The 9,736-nt window shown below is 38.7% G+C and overlaps 1 protein-coding gene and 3 non-coding genes across 4 annotated transcripts in view; 2 read left to right on the top strand and 2 right to left on the bottom strand.

Moving 5' to 3' along the window:
* The window catches only part of LOC102298325 (meiosis 1 arrest protein), a 44,719-nt gene that overhangs the window by 11,932 nt on the left and 23,051 nt on the right, over window positions 1–9,736 (bottom strand). The gene's annotated exons all lie outside the window — the stretch shown is intronic.
* trnaa-ugc lies at window positions 6,053–6,124 on the top strand. The gene has a single exon. It is a non-coding gene; the product is annotated as a tRNA-Ala (tRNA).
* trnaa-ugc lies at window positions 6,505–6,576 on the bottom strand. The gene has a single exon. It is a non-coding gene; the product is annotated as a tRNA-Ala (tRNA).
* On the top strand, window positions 8,774–8,845 carry trnaa-ugc. Its single transcript has one exon. It is a non-coding gene; the product is annotated as a tRNA-Ala (tRNA).

The raw sequence follows: 9,736 nt of genomic DNA on the forward strand, positions 1-9,736 counted from the left end.
TTCACTGTTCTGTTTCCTTGTTGAGGTGCTTTGGTGGAAAGAATTAATTTATACCAGACTCTCACATTTGACTCTGTAGTGCAGCATTAAATAGAACTGAGTGGCGTGGTTTGTATGCCTCAAGTGGAGTTGTATCTGTAATTCATCAACGTGTCTTTTAGACCCCATTCCTACAAAACTGCTCAAAGAAGTCCTGCCATTAATGAATGCTTCAATCTTAAATATGATCAACCTATCTCTAATAATCGGCTATGTACCACAGGCCTTCAAGCTGGCTGTAGTTAAACCTTTACTCAAAAAGCAGACCCAGCAGTCTTAGCTAATTATAGGCCAATCTCCAACCTTCCTTCCTTATCAAAAATCCTTGAAAGAGTAGTTGTCAAACAGCTAACAGATCATCTGCAGAGGAATGGTTTATTTGAAGAGTTTCAGTCAGGTTTCAGAGCTCAGCACAGCACAGAAACAGCTTTAGTGAAGGTTACAAATGATCTTCTTATGGCCTCTGACAGTGGACTCATCTCTGTGCTTGTCCTGCTAGACCTCAGTGCAGCATTCGATACTGTCGACCATAATATCCTATTAGAGCGATTAGAACATGCTGTAGGTATTACAGGTACTGCACTGCAGTGGTTTGTATCATATTTATCTAATAGACTCCAATTTGTGAATGTAAATGGAGAGTCCTCTTCACACACTGAGGTTAATTATGTTTACATTATACATGCTTCTCCTAGGAAGTATCATTAGAAGACATAGCATACATTTTCACTGCTATACAGATGACACCCAGCTCTATCTGTCCATGAAGCCAGATGACACACACCAATTAGTTAAACTGCAGGAATGTCTTAAAGACATAAAGACCTGGATGGCTAACTTTCTGCTTCTTAATTCAGACAAAACTGAGGTTATTGTACTCGGCCCTGAAAATCTTAGAAATATGGTATCTAACCAGATTCTTACTCTGGATGGCATTACCTTGGCCTCCAGTAACGCAGTGAGGAACCTTGGAGTCATTTTTGACCAGGATATGTCCTTCAATGCACATATTAAACTTTTTAATGAGTCAAAAATACACAACAGTGGCAGTGCAGATGTGAAGTTTTACTACTGTTTACATTCAGTTCCGCCATCTTGGATTGTTTTATATTGGTCTGCTCTTTACAAGTGGGCTATACATTTCTCATTGTGAGCTTCCAGTTGCAAATTTCCAACTTTCGACCTCTTGAATAAGTACAGTTACAGTACAACCCAGTAATGGTGTCGCAGCCTACAACTTTTGAGAAATAGAAATATGAATATTACTTTTTTTTCAAAGTTAAACACTAAAAGAAAGACTGTATGTTTTCCTTCATTAGGATACGGATTTGTGCCAGCCAGTGTATGGGACTGTAGCCTAAGGTTTCATTAACATTGAGATCCTAACTTTGCTGCTCTGCAGAGAACATCTGAAGCTTTCTGAATGACGTTTAGATCCCAAGTCAACTTCCTAACCACCTTTATACATAATGATGCTAACAGTGCCCTAGCGTCTGTCAGTGACGGAATACCAAATTATGTTTTCATTAAAAAAGATAATTCTGGCTACCTGCCCAACTAGAACTCCTTCATGTGACCTAACATATAGCATCAGGATGAAGGGACAACATTCTTCACAACTCCAAATGACCAGAGTTAACATAGCCTCATCTCCAAGCATCATTTCTGGCAATGCATCTCCAAGCATCGATTTTGCTAAAGCATCGATAGAAAAGCTCACAGGTTTCTTTTATATTAGTATTAACTTCTTGTACGGAGGAAGCCAACTGAGGGGAGTAGTCGCCTCTGGGGATCGATGAAGTTTCATATTATCATTGTAATGTAATACAAGAAATATGACTCATTGTGAGCCCTGAGGATGAAGTCTTGCCTTACTCTTTTTATAATTCTTGACTGTGGGCCAGTGGATTATAATCCTCCTCTCAAGGGACAAAAATTTTCACAGTTATTATTCTTGCGACTCGAAATGGATTTGTGGGATGTGTGCTGATCCAAGTGCAACTGTGTGGGGTGTGGAAATGGCTTAAGTGTTCTGAAGGAGGCAAATAAGGAGAAGGAAAACACTTCTAAACAAAAAGAGAATTTCTTATCCGAGGTGGCAGCCACAACGATAACAAGGCATACAGCACATACTCCAGGCACTGTAACAGTTAATGTGATTACACAATACAGAACACCCACCACAAATCGTGAAACGAAGATATGGAACCCAAATTCTTCTAAACAGTTTCCTTGAGGAATGGAGCAGGCAGGTCAGATATTCAATAGGAAAGTATTCCATAAGAATTATGTACCAGATTGTTTTGCTGGGGGTTTGTCATTTATCCAAGATAGAAAAAATGTTTTCCTTATAACATATGCAGGGATATCGTAAAGTCTATTAAAGATGCCATCAGTAATATTATCCCGACTCGGATGTCCCAACAGCAGAGATACAGTGTCCACTTTCAAGTATTCTTTCCATATCCTGCAAAATATCTATCCAATCGGATTAATTATTTTGGCATGACCAAACACAGTGTATGTAGGTTTCGACTGAAGTCTTACACTTCAGTACGAAAGTTGATGATTCATCTGGTGCCTTTTATTGTGAGAAATTGATCAATGGCCGTGAGTACCATTCACAGATAGTTAGAGAAAAGCTGTAAGCACAGCATTGTAAGATGGTGAAAGATGTACCCTTAGATGTACCCTTAGGCCCCCTCCTCAACTCAGAGATGGTCTTTCCCCTTGACTCAAGATAAGACAAGATATACCTTTATTAGTCCCACGAGTGGGACCGCTCAAACCAGCATTCCTTCCTGTTGAGATATGTGACTTTCAGCTAATAACTCTTTGGGAATTACCTCGTTGGCGCAAAAAATATTCTTTTATTGCTGTCAAACTGTGTTTTCTTTAGTATTTTTCATAGATGCAACTAACAAAATGGGGAAAAAATGATATGCTTTTGCAACCGACTACTAGTAACAAAGTGCCTAAAGATAAAATTTTAAATTGGTTCTTTGCTAAGTTGTCTGTCTTATGTAGATCCCTGGAGTTAGGTCTCTTTTTTATGTTTGAATGATTTATAGCTCAGTGTTAAGTGGCTTAGAAATTTAGAAAAACATTCCTCTGAAAACGGTCAAGTACAAGGACATTATATAATTGTAATCTGATGCAGAATGTATAGACTGTGGACAGGATTCCTTGACTGTATACATGCTGCCATACTTCTCTTTTTGTAGCATTAATATGCTGATCATTTCATCCTGTCATGCACAAAGTGCAGAATTCCCTTGCAGCTTATCTTCCACAGTTATAGACTGAAAGTAGCGTTTTGCTGAAAGGAGTTTAGTTTTAATCTGAGCAGACCCACTTTTTGAAAAATCACAGATGGTTAAGGCAGAGAGGCACAATAAATCTAGGTTAATACATCGTAAATCTATGGTAATACAAGAGAGATAAAGTGAAAGAAGATAAAAAGAAAGAAGAAATGGAATACTTCACAGAAGTATCCCATTTCACAGAAAGCAAGAAGTATGAGGGAGGGGCAACAGTTAGAGACAAAACTTTCTCCTCCAAAAAACAACGGGAAAGAGGAAAAGGGAGGTGGTAAGGAGCAGAAAGTAATTAGGTAGCTGGAGAAAGAAGAGAAGAAATGAGGCAAAAAGTCCTATCATCTTTCTGTTACGCTTTGACAGAGCAAGGCAGAAGGGTATGATTAAAAGAAAAGTGAAAATTAACACTGGGAAGGACCACACATGCTTGTAATATATATAAATATGTGCACACATACACACACACAGACTGGAGAAAGGTTCAAAGAAAGACTCATGAGTCATTTAGACATATTTGCACATAGGACACACAAAAGTGTATGATGATTCATAAGCAAATCTAAAAATACAAAAGCAACAACACAACCTGCAAAAACGGAGACATATAAACAGAATTACAAACGCACACAGTTCTGTGTTCCTTTAGGCCTAAAAACAAGACCTGTCATCTGTCCCCCATAAAAGCTTCTTATCACTTGTACAAACTGGACAGACAGCAAAAGAAAACAAAAATCTGGAGGGGAAAAGACTGAGCTGTAGCACTGTGGTTTTGTGAACAGTGAGGAAGATATGAAAAGGACAGGGGAGTGAGAGATGGTAAGAAAAGGAGAGAGAGGATTAGGGGAGATATAATGGGCTATAATCCTTTTCTATTGAGAGATGGATCCCAGAATCGCTGACAGGGTGTCAGTTTGAAAGAGCTATTTGCCCAAGATATGAGACTGCTTTTAGACTGCTTCTACCTTCAGCTCTGAGGTCTTAGGAAAAAAAACCAACAACCCCAAAACACAAAAGCACAAAGAGACCAATCTATTTCACTTAATGCTTTTTAAATGAATTGTTTTAATTTAGTAATAATTTTCATTACTATAATCGAACATATACATTAGTAATAGTCATATTAGTGTTTTTAAGAAGGAACTATAGGAAATTCAAACATTGAAACAAAGTCTAATTTATTTTGCTTATGATCAGTAAGCTGTCAACACTATAGATGTAAAATTACATGTATTTATGGGATGATTTGACAAGGTGAAGAAAATCCCCAGCCATGTAACAGGCGTTTTATCGCTACAACTCAAGACTCCCTGTACTAACAGGGAGATGGAAAAGTCTGGTGTGAAATGGTTTTCTTACATTTTAGAGAAAGGCAAAAAAATATATTTTTAATGTGCGTCAGTCAGAATGATTTTTCTTTTCTCTGATCCGTGACTGTCAAGACATGGGGGAGCAAAAACAAAAATGACATATTCTGATTGCCTTGGGTTAGAAAAAAGGTTAGGGTTAAGGTTATCACCTAACATAACAATACCAGGGCTAATGGTAAAAAAATATTAGTGACCATTTTCTTAATGAGTTTCTGCTCCTCAGTGGTGAGTTGGTAATGGTCGTACTAATAGTCTCTTTGAGAATGACATGAAAATGATTTATTGAGAAGAATTTGTCTCTTGCATCACTGCACAGTAGACAGTCATGAAAACTATGTGGGTATACAGTCGTTTGTTCCAGAAGACTGCTTCTACAAAGGTTTGTCAAAGACTGGGTCCTTCTCAGGAGCTCAGTTAATTGCAGGGTGGTACTATGGTAGGATGCCACTAGTCCAGCTGTAAAATTTCCTTGTTATGAATATTCCATAGTCAGTTAATGGTATTTTAACAAAGTGTCACAAGATGGTAGGCCACCTGAGGTGCATAGTGCGCATAGGTCGCCAACTTTCTGCAGAGTCAATTACTACAGATGTCCAAATTTCACATGGCCTTCAGATTAGCACAAGAACAGTGCATAGAGAGCTTCATGGAATGTGTTTCCATGGCCAAGCAGCTGCATCCAAGCCTTACATCACCACGTTCATTGCAAAGTGTTTGATCCAGTGATAAAAGCTACTGGACTCTAGAGCAGTGGAGATGTGTTCTTTGAAGTGATGAATCACGCTTCTTCATCTGGCAATCGGATAGACGATTCTGGGTTTGGCGGTTGCTTTTGTGGGATTATGGTTTTGGGTTGCTTGTTAGGAGCTGGGCTCAGCCCCTTTGTTCCAGTGAAAAGAACTCTTTAATGTTTAAGCATACCAAGGTGTTTTGGACAATTTCATGCTCCCAGATTAGTGGGAACAGTTTGGGGATGGCTCGTTCCTATTCCAACTCAACTGCACACCAAATGCATAAAGCAAGGCCCATAAAGACATGGATGAACAAATCTGGTGTGGAAAAACTCGACTGGCCTGAGCAGAGTCCTTACCTCAACCATATTGAACACCTTTTGGATGAATTAGTGCGGAGACTTTGAGCCAGGACTTTTAGAAGAACAGTCAAAAATACAAAATATGTATCACCTGTTCATCTTCAGTTACTGGACATCCAGACTAGTCATTTGTAGTCCAAAGAATAAAAGACAGTTTAACCTCTTGTATGACCATCTCACAAGCAACCAAAGGCTAAACAGCGGGATAATATTATGGGATCAGGTACCTGCTACAAGGGGATGTAGCTCAGTGGTAGAGCGCATGCTTTGCATGTATGAGGTCCTGGGTTCAATCCCCAGCATCTCCAACTTTTTAATGCTGTAAGTAGCTTTGGATTGACATTGCTGTGATAAACTATATGTTAGGCCTGCTTTGTAGTAATATAGGTCACCAACGCAGTATACTGATTGGCACGACATGCTAATGAAGTTGGTGTTCTCTATTTCTTAATTCTGCATTTTATTAAAAAGAACTGTTGTTAAAAGGTACTTAGGTAGTGACTGGCTTAACATTTGGGTCTCACAAATTATTGTAATTTATTAGACCTCAGCCTCAGGTCATACTATAAGAGAATCAACTTATATTTGGTAGTTATGATGACGATTCATGTTGTATTACTTTAACCCCGGTGAATATGAAAATTATATATATTTTGACAGTCTAAAGCTGATTAAAGGACTGAAAAGCTGGAGATGCTGGGGATTGAACACAGGGCCTCATACATGCAAAGCATGCGCTCTACCACTGAGCTACATCCCCTTCACCTTGCTTTTGTTATGGCAGCTTTTATGTCAAAGACATATTGTCTTCTCACATCCTGACTTTGATTTTTTTTAAGTGAACCCCCTATAAAAAGTATCAATTTTGAATCTTATTGTCACCACTGTTATATCTAGGGATAGGAATTGATAAGAATTTAGCAATTTTGATTCCATTATCCTCATTGATTCGATTCCTTATCGATTGTCGTTGGGTTCTCATTGGCTCTGTTGTGAGTCACCACCTTTGCTAAGCAGCAATAAATAAATTACAAATTTATTTCCTCCCTTAGTTGTGATCAGTCTTCACTCAAAAGTCATTATTACATATATTACACATATTACACATTACTTCAAAGTAATGTAGTATGTTTCTTAATTACTCCCGGGAAAAAGTAATTTGTCATACTACTCGATGTATTACTTTCATGTTACTCATTAAAATAGCTGAAAGACAGTCTCATTATCACCATTTAACAATATAAACCTGAGGCTACAAGCCCATACACCAACACAAATCCCTAATGAGGACACAAATCTAAGATCTTTCTCCTAGAAGAATACAAAGCTGACCGCACAAAGCAAAGATAAAAAAAAACAACCTTGTGTGTATTTTTTCTGAGACAGGAGGATCTGGCAATGACCTTCAGGTGTGGCAGAGGGCAGCCCATGATTTTTTGGGTGGTGTTAATTACCCTCTGCACAGCCTTCCTGTTCTCAGTTGTGGCCCCTGCAAACCAGGAAGTAGGAGAGCGCGCTCTCCACTGAGGAGCAGCGTCTGGTCCTAGTTGTTCTTCGTCAGGACACGGAGGAAGTGCAGCTGCTGCTGGGCATTCTTTACCAGGGTGATGTTTTTTTTATATATATATGTATATATTTCTCTGTAATACTTGATATACATAAAATAATGCATTTCTGTTTTTTTTTCATTAAAAAATGAAAATAACAAAAACAACAACAAAAAAATTAACAGCATAATAAGAACAGTTATAATCAGGAATAAAGGTTGTAAAAACTCATAAAATAATGAGTTACATAGGAGACAATACATTTTTTCCCTCACTGACACCATAACTATATATATATTTTAAAGTGATAGGGTTATGTGCTCCTTGCTGAACCTGGGTGCAGGCCTGGGAGCCTGTGTGAGAAAATAGGTTTTCCTCCAAGCTACAGCAGAGAAGCAATAAAGAGGCTTATTGATGTGAGACTAATGCATGGAGGAATGGAGGATAGATCAATGACGGGATAATACACAACCTCCACAATCCATAACAAACACACTGTGGATGGTGTTTTAGTTGAATAAAGGCTGTCACTTGAAAGCTGGATTTTGGGACTAAATGTGGGTGAAATGGTTGTTTTGTCACTTCGAGAAGCATTTGAAAATTCTATATTTGAATAAGATAAATGCTCTGACAAAGCTCAGAAGTGATGTGCAAAAGACTAGAACTGTTTGAATGAGTATTTTGTCAAAATATGACGATAAGGAAACGCATTTTGTCAGCCATTTGAAAGGGATTTTCAGAAAAGCTCAAGAAGCCTGTGTCACATGGATTTTCATAGGACTTAACTCTATCATCAGGCAAATTGTAAATGAGAAAAGATGACACATACACAAGCACAGTTTGGCATGCCGATTTAAATGACTAGTGTAAAAGCAACACAAAAGTTGTGTTCAGTCACATAAACAAAACAGCTACACAATATTTGTGTGAATGCATTACCTTTATATGGAGCATGTATCAGCCACAGTTCTTAGCTCAGAAATAAATGTGAAGGTTAAAACTTCAAAAAGTTCAAAAACCAGGCTACAAAAATAAAATACTGCTTTTATGGTTAAAACACAGCTATTCCCTGCTATGTGCTAATTTACTACGACTGTGGCATCCAATAAAAAGTGTAGAGTGGAGGTGAAGGAGGAGTGCTTGTGTCAGTGTTTATCTAGTATCTTTCAAAACAATTTTCAGCTCCACACTTCACCTTCTTCGCTGAAAGCACAGTGCCTCTCAGTGCTGCCAACTTGGTGGTAACTAGCGTGGTGAACACAGACAAGTGTGCCTGAAAAAATTTAGGCCAGTTACTGCACAAGTGAGTATCGTGGCCACTGGAAAATAGCTTGTCAAACGCTTTTGCAACGTTTCTGTAAGCTAAAAAGTGAAGCTCAGGACAAAGAGACATTGCGCCTATGCGGAGTTGGGGATGTAGCTCAGTGGTAGAGCGCATCCTTTGCATGTATAAGGTCCTGGGTTCAGTCCCCAGCATCTCCAACTTCATCGCTTTTTAATGTGAACAGAAAAGCTTGGCAGCAGCTTAGTGCAGGTAGACATGCTCAAGAAAACCTGCTGAAGCTCAAACTGAGTATCAGAATGGGAAAGAAGATGTTGATTTTGAATATGGTATGGTTGTTAGTGCCAGAGGGGCTCATCTGAGTATTTTAAGAAACTGCTGCTCGATCCACCACTTCACAAAACTCAGTCTGAAACTGCTTTCTACAGTGAATTCACTGTACTCAAACGGCCTCCATAGTCAGCAGATCTCAATCCAATCGAGCAAATCTGGGATGTGGTGGAGCGAGAGATTTGTATCATGATTGCAGCTGCCAAATCTGCAGCAACTGTGTGATGCTATCATGTCAATACGAGCCAAAATCTTTCAGGCATGTTTCCAGCACCTTGTTGAATCTGTAAAGAATTAAAACAAAGAAAAGATGAACAACCTGGTACTGGTAAATTCTAAGTTATGAAGTGGCTGGTAAGTGTATGCTGCCCTCGTCACTTTCCAGATAATTCACTAATATACAACAGAGGCATTAACAGTGACCCAACCAGTCTCTGCTGTTGTACATGCTGCAATGGCATTTTAAGGTCTAAAAATCAGCACTGGATTGTAATTCAGATGTTTTTAGCGATAGCTGAATGGCTCTGCCCTGCAAAAGAGCAAAATGTTGCTGGAAAAAGGATCACAACATACGTGTTCTTGCATTAAACATCTGTCAAGCTCTAGGAAGAGCACACTTGTTGAGCATCTTTGATTTGCAATTAAAAAGGCGAGAAACTACTCATGGGATTAACAACTCAGTAAAATAAATATCACAAATGACAATGTCACTAACTCAATAGACAGGTTGGAAAAAGAGACATACATATTAGAGTTGGATG

This window comes from Haplochromis burtoni, unplaced genomic scaffold (assembly GCF_018398535.1).
Source record: "Haplochromis burtoni strain Fernald_Lab_line unplaced genomic scaffold, NCSU_Asbu1 Contig_102, whole genome shotgun sequence".
Taxonomy (NCBI): domain Eukaryota; kingdom Metazoa; phylum Chordata; class Actinopteri; order Cichliformes; family Cichlidae; genus Haplochromis; species Haplochromis burtoni.